We start from the raw sequence: 12,535 nt of genomic DNA, 5'->3' as shown, positions 1-12,535 counted from the left end.
TCCATTGTTCAAAAGACTTTCATCTACCAGTGTACACCAACATGCCCACAAAAACAGGATTCGACCGATTGAAAATACGCGCCACCAATGTGGAAACAAAAGAATAAAGTTCTTTTCATTTATTCCAGTGTGACATTGACGTAGAGTTATTTCGAGGATCAAGGTTTCTTTGAAAAGGGATTGTAAAATGAATTGACAGTCTATAGCATCGGATTCAGGAATTTTATTTTCCTTCTTCATCTCTCGACAATATCACTATATTTTCCCAGATACCATCAATTGAAAGAATCTTTCCATACGTATGCATAAATAATACATTATTTGCATCCCAGCTTGTTTAAGTTCTAAGTATCATTTTTGACAAAACCCTCCTGATTTGCCAATATCTGGTATTCCACAGTCTTTACATAGGAAAGTATAGGTTTATCAGTCAGGAATTTTCATACTTATGATAGTGAAGGGGTTGCTGTAGGCTTCTGAATTATTAACAATCCTCAACAAAATCATAAATCCTTCATCAGGAAGACGAAAGATCTTCCTGACCTTCAATGACTGAGGGTTTTGCCCTGTTGATCCTTCATCACAGAAGGGGCTCCCTGACAGCGACAAAAAATATTCCTGTAACATCTGGCAGGTTCTGAACTCTTACTCTGTTTCTGTAATTTAGGATTTGATATTCTCCCCACCCACCCACCCACCCCCTCTGTCATGTGACCGGAGGCTTTTTTTACCCTGATTGAGAAGGGATAGTTTGAAGGTTTACCCTTGTATTTTTTTATTTGTCGAAGGTAAAAAAAAATTCTATTGAAGCAAACTAGGGACAGCTTTAAGCAATGGTTTATTTCATGAATAAAGAAAAATTACTTTAAAAATTGTATGCCTTAAGCTAATTAGTTTGGTTAAAATCAGTGCTTTGTTACTTTCATATCGACGGATGTCAGTCATTAATGGAAAACGTTATAGCTTTCTTATATGCCTTAAAAATAGAAAATATTGCATTATTGCAATTGCTCATTCTGTTGTACATTATAAAAACACAGAAATCATCATCGGTCAGATTTCTTGAATGTCCCATGAGTTTGTCATTGATCATGGTATTTGGTCAGGAACCTTACAGTTCGTAAAGCACATGTGAGTTTGGCTAAGACTGAATAAACGATTATAAGGTTGGGCTTATATATATATATATATATATATATATATATATATATATATATATATATATATATATATATATATATATATATATATATATATACACACACACACACACACACACACACACACACATATATATATATATATATATATATATATATATATATATATATATATATATATATATATATATATATATATATAGTAGTGGTGGAGAAAACCCAACTTGATGAGTACCATGAAAACATTCCCTCATTTTATTCATCTTCCGGGATCCTGACTTGGGTTTCAGTAACTCTCCCAAGCAGTTATGGCATCCAGAACGCTCGCATTTTTAAACCGGCGCACCAAAAGGAGGACTGGCATCAAAAACATTCAATGAACAGGCGAAATCTGGGTCACTTCTGTCCTCAGCCAATAAAGTCGTCTACTGGCAGGGATAGCACTCAAAAGACAACTAATCCAGAAGTCACGCAGAGCCTTCAGCTGAGATGTATTGTTCTTGAACTGTTGCGTATCATATAACCAAAACGTTTCGACAAATATTTGAAGACGGAAAACGGTTTTATGTGAATGCGTTCGTTTGTGCGATGAACTCTTAACGCTGAGATACAGAATCGATGGAATTATTGAAGGGTTGTATTGAGCCTTTTTTATCAACGAAATGGACTCTTTTGTTTAGAAAAGTCTATAGATGATATCACGTAAATAAACATTAGTATATATATAAATATATGAATATATATATATATATATATATATATATATATATATATATATATATATATATATATATTATATATATATATATATATATATGAATATCTTTTCCTGTAATACTACAGTGTAATATGAAAATAAGAAGGCCCATAAACACTATTTAAACGTTGAAACCATATATTTCAGGCACTTTGCCCCTGTTCGACTGGTAGAATATGGACAGGTGGAAAGTTACAATAGTATATATACAAAAACATGAAGGTGTGGCCTTGGGCCTCCGATGTTAAGGAGGTGGCGTTTCTTAAGAGAAGGAGATTGACAAATTCCCTAGTGGTTTTTGGCCTCATTAGCTCCCGTTTGGCGATGGATTTTTAAGGTCATCTTCTTAAAAAAAGGTGCGAGATTAACTGGTGTCAATGGCGTCCGATTTCCAATGTCCCCTGACAGGTTCATATTGTTGGTTTTGATTGATGATAGAAATCTTTCTTTTGCCGGACAGCTTTCCTCTTTAAAACCAACTCCTCAGTATTTCTAATATGTATAAAAGCGTAACGTACTGATCTTTTTGTGCTCTGGGAGTTAGCGATCTACATTTATGTAGGCAAGAAGGTAGATCGCTCTCGCAAAAGAATAACAATCCAAAGTCACGCTTCAGGAGAGTTCGGGTCTTTTCTACATATTAGAAATGAGATGTAGTGTTCTTTGTTTTTAGGAACTGTTGATATATATCAATCAAAAGCAAAACGTTTGACAAATATAATTGAGAGAGAAGACGTGCCAGATCCATCGCCAAAGGGAACCGAACGGGGGATGAAACGCCACCTGAACATCGGAGGCCTAAGGCACACCTTCATGTTTTACGTTACCATTGTAACTTCTCCACCTGTCCAGTTCTCTTAACGCAGGCACAGTGAGATTCCAAATGGGTTTAACGATGCTAGTTTATGGGCATCCATTTTATTATTATTATATAATATATATATATATATATATATATATATATATATATATATATATATATATATATATATATATATATATATATATATATATATATATATAAACACATATATATATATGTGTGTGTGACTACATACTATATACACTGCATATCTGAAGGGCTCTGTATAATGGCTTGAGCTGTAAAGAAAATTAATTATATATAAGTTCCTTATAAAATTGTGTCCTTCAGTAGTTCAGTTTGAACGGCTGACTCATCTGTTAGTTTTCTTTAAAAGAACTGACACTGCACTGTTTTGAAGAAGGGTGCAATGAAAGATGATGTGCGCTCTTATTACCTCGGCCATGGTTTCTGATTGAGAGTTAGATATGCTCAGCTACTTCGGGATGAAAGAGAGAGAGAGAGAGAGAGAGAGAGAGAGAGAGAGAGAGAGAGAGAGAGAGAGAGAGAGAGAGTTATTCGTGAGCAGGAAGCAGAGATATAACAGAACGAGGGAAGATCGGAATACGCAAATGAATTTCTTGAAAGTGAACAGAAAACTTATGGGCTGCCTTTGGTCATCGTACCTGCAGTGTTTAACAAGTAACCTCATGGTTTATAGCATAGATAAATACGCGCTTCCAGCGTCTGTATAATTAGAATTTAGGCTGGAGGCGGCTCATGTAAAAGAACTCTTTGCTCATTTTTTATTCAGTAGTAAAAATTCGGACATCAGACGATCTACACTCAAGGAATTTCGAGCGAAACGAGGAAACACTGGCTTTTGAATTTAAGCTTTTGAGTTTCTATTTTGTTTCATTCAGGGCTCAAATGGAATGGCAAGCTATCTACGGAAGTGTATGAATTAAAATGTATTCTTAGGACGCTTTCAAACGATCTATAGCGAATGGTAACGCATTGTGCCACATACACGCTCGAATTTGAATATATTCCTGCAACTCTTATCGGAAGAAGGGCGGCCTCTGACATTCACCGGGGGTCTACTAAATACCGTGCCATTCAATGTGACCAAGGTAGACAGCATATACATGAAGGGAATGCGGGCGAGGCCCTTCAGAGCGCAAGTAGATTCAACGGCAGCGTGAATTTCAATGGACTGCGTTTCCACTAGTCGCTTTATGCAAAGGATGCTTATGGTTAGAAATTGAATATGCATTAATAGTGATATAAATCAGTGCTCTGGAAAGCAATAATCTTACAACCACCGAGGAAATTATTGTCATGAAGAAAATATAAAGGCTTTTATGTACGTGTGTAGTAAATATTCCCTAATAAAAATAATAAAAAAAAACACTTGTTACCAAATCCAAAGATACTTCCCTCCTCCTTGAAGTCATATGTCGAAAATTTACTTCCATATATATCCATTCATCCATTTTTTTACACACACACACACACACACACACACACACACACATACACATACATACATATATATATATATATATATATATATATATATATATATATATATATATATATATATATATATATATATATATATATATATATATATATATATATATAAATAACATACACACACACACACACACACACACACACATATATATATATATATATATATATATATATATATATATATATATATATATATATATATATATATATATATATATATATATATATATATATATATATATATATATATATATATATTTATATATATAATCTATATATATATATATATATATATATATATATATATATATATATATATATATATATATATATATATATATATATATATATATATATATATATATATAGTATATGTATGTATGTGTGTGTGTGTATGTTCCACCATAACTCTGAAAACGCATTGTGTAATTTCAAACACACTTGGTATACATATGACTTACTATCTGGAAAAGAATATTGTGGCGGTAAGACATCACTAGCACCAAATGGCACCAAAGGGGGAGGGGGTGGAAAGGACTTCCCTGAAACAGGGCTGGTTCTGCCTGTAGACTTAGTAACTAAATAAACTTTATGGGTTTATCATACTTCATTTCAGTATACATATGATTTACTATCTGGAAAATACTGTGGGGGTACGACATAACTGGCACAAAAGGGGGTGGGGGTGGGAAGGAGGTGACATGTAAAAATAATCGAAAACTCCAGATATTAGTGTCTAAACCATAGTTTTTGATGTCACTGAGATGAACAGTGACACTTCCGATGCCCTTAAGTCCAAGTTCAGCCCCGATAGGAAGGGGTAAAATATAAATGTCACATATGTTGGACAATGTAATTGAAGCAACTATCTGAACAAGAAAGGGAGAGGGTGAAACAGTTTTTATCTCATGGATACCACTCATTCCGACACATCTCCCTTTTAACAGTAAGATATTGCAATTTCCAGTGAAACTTGAGTTCTCGATCACGACCAACAAGGCACAGGGACAGTCTATTAAGTACTGTGGAGTGGATTTGAGATCGTCATGTTTTTCCCACGGACAATTTTATGCTCAAGGGTGGGTTCATCCAAGAATTTATTTAATCTTTCTCCTCGTGGTGAAACTAAAAATGTTGTTTACATTCAAGTTTTTTGTTAAAGTAGTATTATAGTGAATTTGTGAAAGATTTTACCATATACTTTGAATACTGTATTTATATTTTTTAAAACCTATAAATGAAAATTCTTTGATATTACAATATAGATAGATTTGATTCCTTTTCCTGTCTAACAGAAGGTTGGAAAAAATAAAAATCCGAGTGTGTTCTACATTTTGGGTGTGTTCTATGCTTTGGTTGTATTCTATGATCTGGGTCTGCTCTACGCTTTGAGTTTTTACTGTGCAACGCCGGTACGTTAGCTAGTATGCATGCATGCATACATACATACACACACAGATATATATATATATATATATATATATATATATATATATATATATATATATATATATATATATATATATATATATATATATATAGAATCTACTATACTTTTATATAGACATATATATATATCTAATAGCCACAATGCCCTCTTAACTTCTCCAGACACATTTTTATATTCTAATAGCCACAATGCCGTCTTAATTTTCGAATTCTTCAAGCATTTCCAAAATATGCTTGTAACAAGAAGCAATCTGGATATTTTCGGCTTCGTTGTTACAAGCATATCCAAAAAGCGCGAAGAATTCGAGAAGTTAAGAGGGCATTGTGGCTATTAAATTACACACACACACACACACACACACACACACACACACACACACACACACACACATATATATATATATATATATATATATATATATATATATATATATATATATATATATATATATGTGTGTATCTGTGTGTGTGTGTACATGTTAGTATGTGTTATTCTTCCTGTATGCTTCATGAGGCAGTTATCCCCTTTTTTAATAGCTCAATTAAGGACTTGTCAGTAATATACGTGGGTTTGTTTACTTTTACAGAACAAATGTGAAATGGTTAAATGAAAATAACTACCTTATTTCAATTTTTCGGAATTTCCTATTGCTGTTGCATGAAAGAGAGAGAGAGAGAGAGAGAGAGAGAGAGAGAGAGAGAGAGAGAGAGAGAGAGAGAGAGAGAGAGATGCGAAATATAGTGTGGTGAAAGACAAGATAGACTTCCCCCAAAAACCTTTGTGGTCCAAGGCCACCGAAAAGTGAGAAAGAGGATCTGAAAGGATCCTGTTCCAAGTGGTCTCAAATGAATGGGTTCCAAAGCCCCTCGCAAGGCTATCAGGGAGTCATATGCTTTCTTTCCCGGTAAATTAAATCATGTAGTCTTGATACTGGGCAAATAGGTGATGTTCTATTGTTTGTTTAATTGTAGTAAGAGTCTCTTTAAGAAAAACGTGTTATTATTCTGAGCTTCATTTACGAAAAAAAATACCGTGTTTCCTTTAAAATATTTTTCAGCTTGAAATGAATTTAATTAATCCCGTTCTTGTTAGAAAATACAGCTGAACTGGATTAATAAATATATAATCTTATATATAACATATACAATATATATATATATATATATATATATATATATATATATATATATATATATATATATTATATATAGGATATCTCTCGTCATGTAGACCCCAGTGCATATTTAATTTTGAAATACAGTTTGTTGTTCCTTTGACTGTGGGGTTGAAGAAATTTGCGGGCGACGACAGGAAAAAACACAGAGTTTGAACCAGATCGAAGGTTTTAGCACCAGTAGGTAGCGAATAGACCTCCCTTCCCCCCTAAATCGTTCGGTCAGGGGAACAGTGGAACCCCTCTCCTCACCCCACCGTGTGATGTGGGAGTAGTTAGTGTTTGGGAAGGTTAAGGGGCTTATTAGGGCTAGTGGCCAGGTAGGACCTTAATCTTTAAGTACTTAACATTTAAGGACACTTTCCCTCTGTTTTCGTTGCTGGTTGCCTGACTTGTTTGAAGGAAATGTCGACCCAAGATGAGGACCTGGCAAGACGCCGCTGTTTTGAAAGAGGTCAGAAACTTTCTCATCGCCGTCCTGATTGCACGTCTAGCGCTCATCCCCTTCAGCGAGCTGACGTATTTCTGACGGACGACCCATCGATTGTGGGCGCCCACAATTTATTAGTCCAGGGGAGATATCATCTGCTCCATTGCAAACAGTGTCCGATAAGCCTGACTGCCATTCAAGTTCTGAAACCATTCCTGGTCGCAGTCCGCTTACTGAAGTCCGCTGTGGCCCACCGAATTTTATATGAATTAATTTCCCCATCCTGGAGTTCAGTCCTTCGCAGCATAGTTAACTGAGAACCTTTTAATGTAATTTTGGCCTAACCAAGTTATTATCATAACGGGAATAATTGTACTGTACATTGGCCCCTTCTTAATTATCTTGCTTGCTTGCCAATTATTGCATTATTGCTCACTGTATATAATTAATGAGCCTGCACATTGGTGACCATTTTGCATTCTGTTTCGTCTCCTTGCTTAATTGCTTAATCTCTGTAAATAAACCCCTTTAAATTGTAGAAGAAGTCTAATTTCAAATGGCGACCTTAATCATTTAAGTGTAAATCCAGGGAAAATCTATGGTAAGTTTTCAAATAACTTTTCCTTTGTTCATAACCTGGGCTCTCTTGGTACTTTGGCAGTACCATTATAAAATCTGTTTCAATTCACTCCCCAACCAAGATTCCAGTTTATGATAGTAACGAATACTTGCCAGGATCTAGTCACATTAGTGCTAATTAGCCTCGCCATTAAGCTAGACTAGGGAAAAAACTAGGAATATATAATCAGTCATTTAATTTACGGTAATAATTTCATTATTCATAAGGCGCAGAAGCGATTGGAGCAGAGACCGTGGGTAAAAAGGGTATGTGCATGTTTCTAACATTAAGGATACGTAAGGCTGAATAAGAAAAGTGATATTAATATTTCTTTAAAGAAGCAAAACAATTCTCATATCGTTACAAGCATTCAGAACACAGGAGAATGCATAGGGTTTTATGTTACCGAAAACAGATAGGTAGGAGCGATTTGTCCACCTGTAATTTCCAAAGTGTAGGGACAGGGTATGAGTTGCCACTTAGGGATTAGGGATTGTGTAGTTAGAGAATTTTGCATGTGTAAGCTAAAACCAGTAGCTAAGAATTTATTTCGAAATATTTACGGCAAAGAAAGTGCACAATTTCTTGGTCAGTGATAAATTTTGAGATAACTAGTAGCTTACAGGAAACCGTGTAGCGGCATGTGGAATTTATGGGGCGAGCGAGAAACGTTCTGCTCAAATCGTGCATGCGTGAATCGTCCCAGTGTCGGAGAAATAAAAACATTTCCAAGCGTATTAAAAGTAAAGTAAAGTAAAGACATTGTTGATGGTTTAACGTTAAAAGATTCATCTTTTCATCCAAAACACGAATTATTGAAGAAGGAGCGTTTTCCTTTCAATTTCATTTCCATTCCCTACATGATCAGCTGTTTCTACGAGCACAGCAGTCACACAACGTTCGTTCACGGAACGAGCCTTCCTCCCTGTGTGCCGTAACGTAACCCGGGAAACTCTTTTAAACAATTTGAAAACCCTTTGCTTACCATACCACGGCTCTTGTTGAGCGCGAGACAGTAGAAATTACGCAAATACTCAAAGCTCATTACAAAATAAGCCTTAACGTGATGTATTCGCAAATTACTTTATTTTCTCTTGAGCATAAAGGAAAATCACTTTAACTAAAATTTCATAACAAGTAAGTTCCGTTACACAACGCTCACCAAGAGAGAGAGAGAGAGAGAGAGAGAGAGAGAGAGAGAGAGAGAGAGATTTTCCCTCGCATATACTTTCACCTTAACACGGAACCAACACAGTTTATTTACGAGTTTGTGAACCAACTCACAAATCATAAGAGCAAATACAAAGAATTCTCTTACAAATACTTACACTGGATTTTCAAATTCATTACTCAGTAAAATTTTATCCTATACACAGTGCATGAAGTTTATGAGCACTTGTGTTTAGCGAATAATAGCGCATAACAGCTTTTTCCCTGCAAGTGCTTCAGCCCCGATAACTTATCGTATGCTATAGAGCGCACGTACATCTATCTCGTTACGCATCGTTCAACTGGAGTGCATGAGTGGGGTATCTTATCTTAGACTTGCTTATGCTGCAAGTGCTAAAACCGCACATTGAGTGCATTTCTCGTATCCTACCTGTCCTCATGTCAGGCAGCGCCCTCTAGTTCTTATAACCAGCCACCCACTCGTGTCACATCCAGTTTCCATTTCTCTCAGTGCCACTAATCTGCGGCACTGCTAAGCACCCAATCACTGAAGCACTTATCTTTCTCCTTTCACTTTCCTTTTCTCTTCCCTTCTGCTGGAGTCTCTCACTTACCTTTTACTCCCTACTTACCTTCTGCTCAGGCAGAGTACCTCACCTTCAGTGCCAATTCATGCACTGACATCTTGCATTGCTCCACGGGGTGCATCGGCACTAAAGTGCCACCCAACCAAATTAACCTCTTATAAGCCATTGCACCTGTATTGAAGAAACAGAGTGCCATACAACCAGTGTTTCCGCCCATAAGGACCGTGGCTCTTCAGGAACACCCCATTAACAGTGCATCTGCCCATAAGGACCATAGAGCCTTCACGAACACTCCCATGTTCTAATTGTTTCCACTCATAAGGACTAAGAATACCTTTAAGATCACTTCATTTACTAGTGTATCCGCCCATAAGGACTCAGACTTCCTTCAGGAATGCTTTCCCCTAGTGTGACCTTCGCCAGGCACACTCATCCACAGTGCCACCTCATTTAAAGGTGCCACTCAATGAAGTGCCAATAATCTAAGGACACTTCCTCATCGTCACAAAACCTTTTCCCCCGGGAACACCCAGATACTTCACTCAGCACCCCTTCCCCATCAGCAACATGTCAACCGAGGAGCACCAATATTTTAGGAATATAGGGAAGGAGGACGGTCTTTCCGGCCAGGCCCTTCAAAGGTTTGTAAAGGAACAGATTGGTGAGAAGAGAAAGTATGAAGAAGAACGAGAGGAGCGGAGAAGGCAGCAAGAAGCCAAGCAGCGGAGAGAAGAAGAAAGAGAAGAAAGGAGAAGACAGCATGAACTAGCCCTCAAGGACAGGGAGCTCGAGTTGGAGAGAGCCAAGAAGGAAAGTGCAGAAGCTTTAGCAGCACAACAAGCCTCTAGACCCACTCCATCTGCACTAAATATCTCTCTGTCGACAGTCAATAACCTTGTGGGAAAATGGACTGAAAACGAGCCGGAACAATGGCTCGAAGAGATCGAATTCCTCTTTGAGACCTATGACGTCAGCCTGGCTGAGAGGGCCTTTCTGCTTACCAAGCACCTGGACAGGAAGGCTAAGGTCGCCCACCGAGCCTTGGAAAGAGATCAACAAGGGGACATGGCTGCCATCCGTGAGGCCATCGCCAAGGCGTATGAAATAACCCCTAAGAAGTGGAGACAATGATTCCGAGGTATGGCTAAGAACGTCAGCTGGTCCTGGACAGAATGGGCCTGTCACAAGACCCAAGCTGGGACCCGCTGTTTCAAGTCTATGCGGTGCGACACCTTTGAGGATTTGTTCAACTGGACCATGCTGGAGGACCTCTTACAGTGTGCGCCCCGGCCTCTGGCTGTGTATCTTAGTGATAAGCAGCCAGCCACTCTCAAGGAAGCGTGCTGCTTAGCTGATGCCTGGGAGACATACAACCCCTCCCACAGCACCTTGTCACGCAAAATAGTGCCACCCGGACACCTCTTGCGTTTCAATCGCTCACGGAACGGACCGCCTAACAAGCCTCCGTGCCCCATCTGTAAAAAGTATGGCCATGCTGAAGCAGAGTGCCGCTACAAAGATAGTAACCAACAAGGCAACAACTCTCGACAGCCTACCAACAACCGTCATTCTTCCTCTCCACCTAATTCCACACCATCTTCCCAGCACACCGTCACTGCCGGGAGATCAACCTATCACAGGGGCCCCTGCCGAGACTGTGGAGCTTCTGGACATTCTTCTTCAGGGTATCCTGCATGCCCAAAACATGTAGTCGTGCCCAGGCACATCAACATGATCAGTGCCCCGACCTCCTTAGCTGAGCCACCGGAGAAAACTCACCCTTAGAGGGTCTGGACACAGTCCGTCTCAGTGGCTTCTTTGGATGGTTCCAGTCCACCAGTGCACCTGCCAACTACTGCCGACACTGGCTCAGATATTAGCCTGATCGATCAGGTCCAAGTGCCAGCCAGTGCCAAGGTAGAGGAGCACACCAAGTGGACCGTGACCTGGGTGGATGAACAGTCCCTGACCGTCCCCACAGTTGAGCTCAGGGTGATCATCCCTTGGAGCGACCAAATTCAGCTTCTGGCGTTGTCAAGCGAATTCGGCACGGAGTGGAGTTCCTGCTTGGACGAGACATCCTCTGGGATGTTACACCCCCACACCACTCGGTTGCCTGACTGCTTCTACCAGCACATCAGCAGCAACCTCTTTGGAGCGGGACACAGCCTTTGTGACAGCTGTGCCACCGCCAGCCAAACCTTCCATTTGCCAGAGAGCGACAGTGCATAGAACCCCAAATCCACATTCCAGGCCTAGTCCGGCATATCTCGCGATTAGACGGCCACCAAAGCATTACTCCTTCATCACAAAGGGATCTCGCAAATTACCACTGCAGGACCTGGAACGTAAGAGGGCACTGCGAGAGATGGTCAAAGTGCCCCAGTAGGCTAGCTGCAGCGGCTAACTCCACCGAACCGAGAGGCCCAGCCCTCTCACCTTAATCCCCCAGGTATCCCTTCAGCTTTGTCTGACACCAATTCACTGCCAGTGCCACTTGCGAGCACTGGTCAGTGCCAAGCTTCGCTTATCTCGGCTGGAAGCTCTCCACCAAGCATACTTCCCATGCCTGGCCCTGAGTTAGTGCCAGTGCCGGATCCAGAACATGACCCAGATCCTCCTACGGGAGATCCACCAAACCTCACAACTATGATCATCACGCAGTGTGAACCCCCGACCCCTGACGTTTCTCCTTCCCACATTCTTAAACCTGCCGAGGACAACCCTCTGGCAGGCCTGGACACTACCTCTTTTCTGGTCGACCAGGAACTGTCCGGCCAGGACGCAGAAGTTGATTTTCTTCCCACGATGGTTGTCGCAGCAGCCAAAGTAGGAGACCAACCCATA

Source organism: Macrobrachium rosenbergii, chromosome 7 (genome assembly GCF_040412425.1).
Source record: "Macrobrachium rosenbergii isolate ZJJX-2024 chromosome 7, ASM4041242v1, whole genome shotgun sequence".
Taxonomy (NCBI): Eukaryota; Metazoa; Arthropoda; class Malacostraca; order Decapoda; family Palaemonidae; genus Macrobrachium; species Macrobrachium rosenbergii.
The sequence above is the reverse complement of the archived record's forward strand: the minus strand, read 5'-3'. Positions refer to the sequence as shown.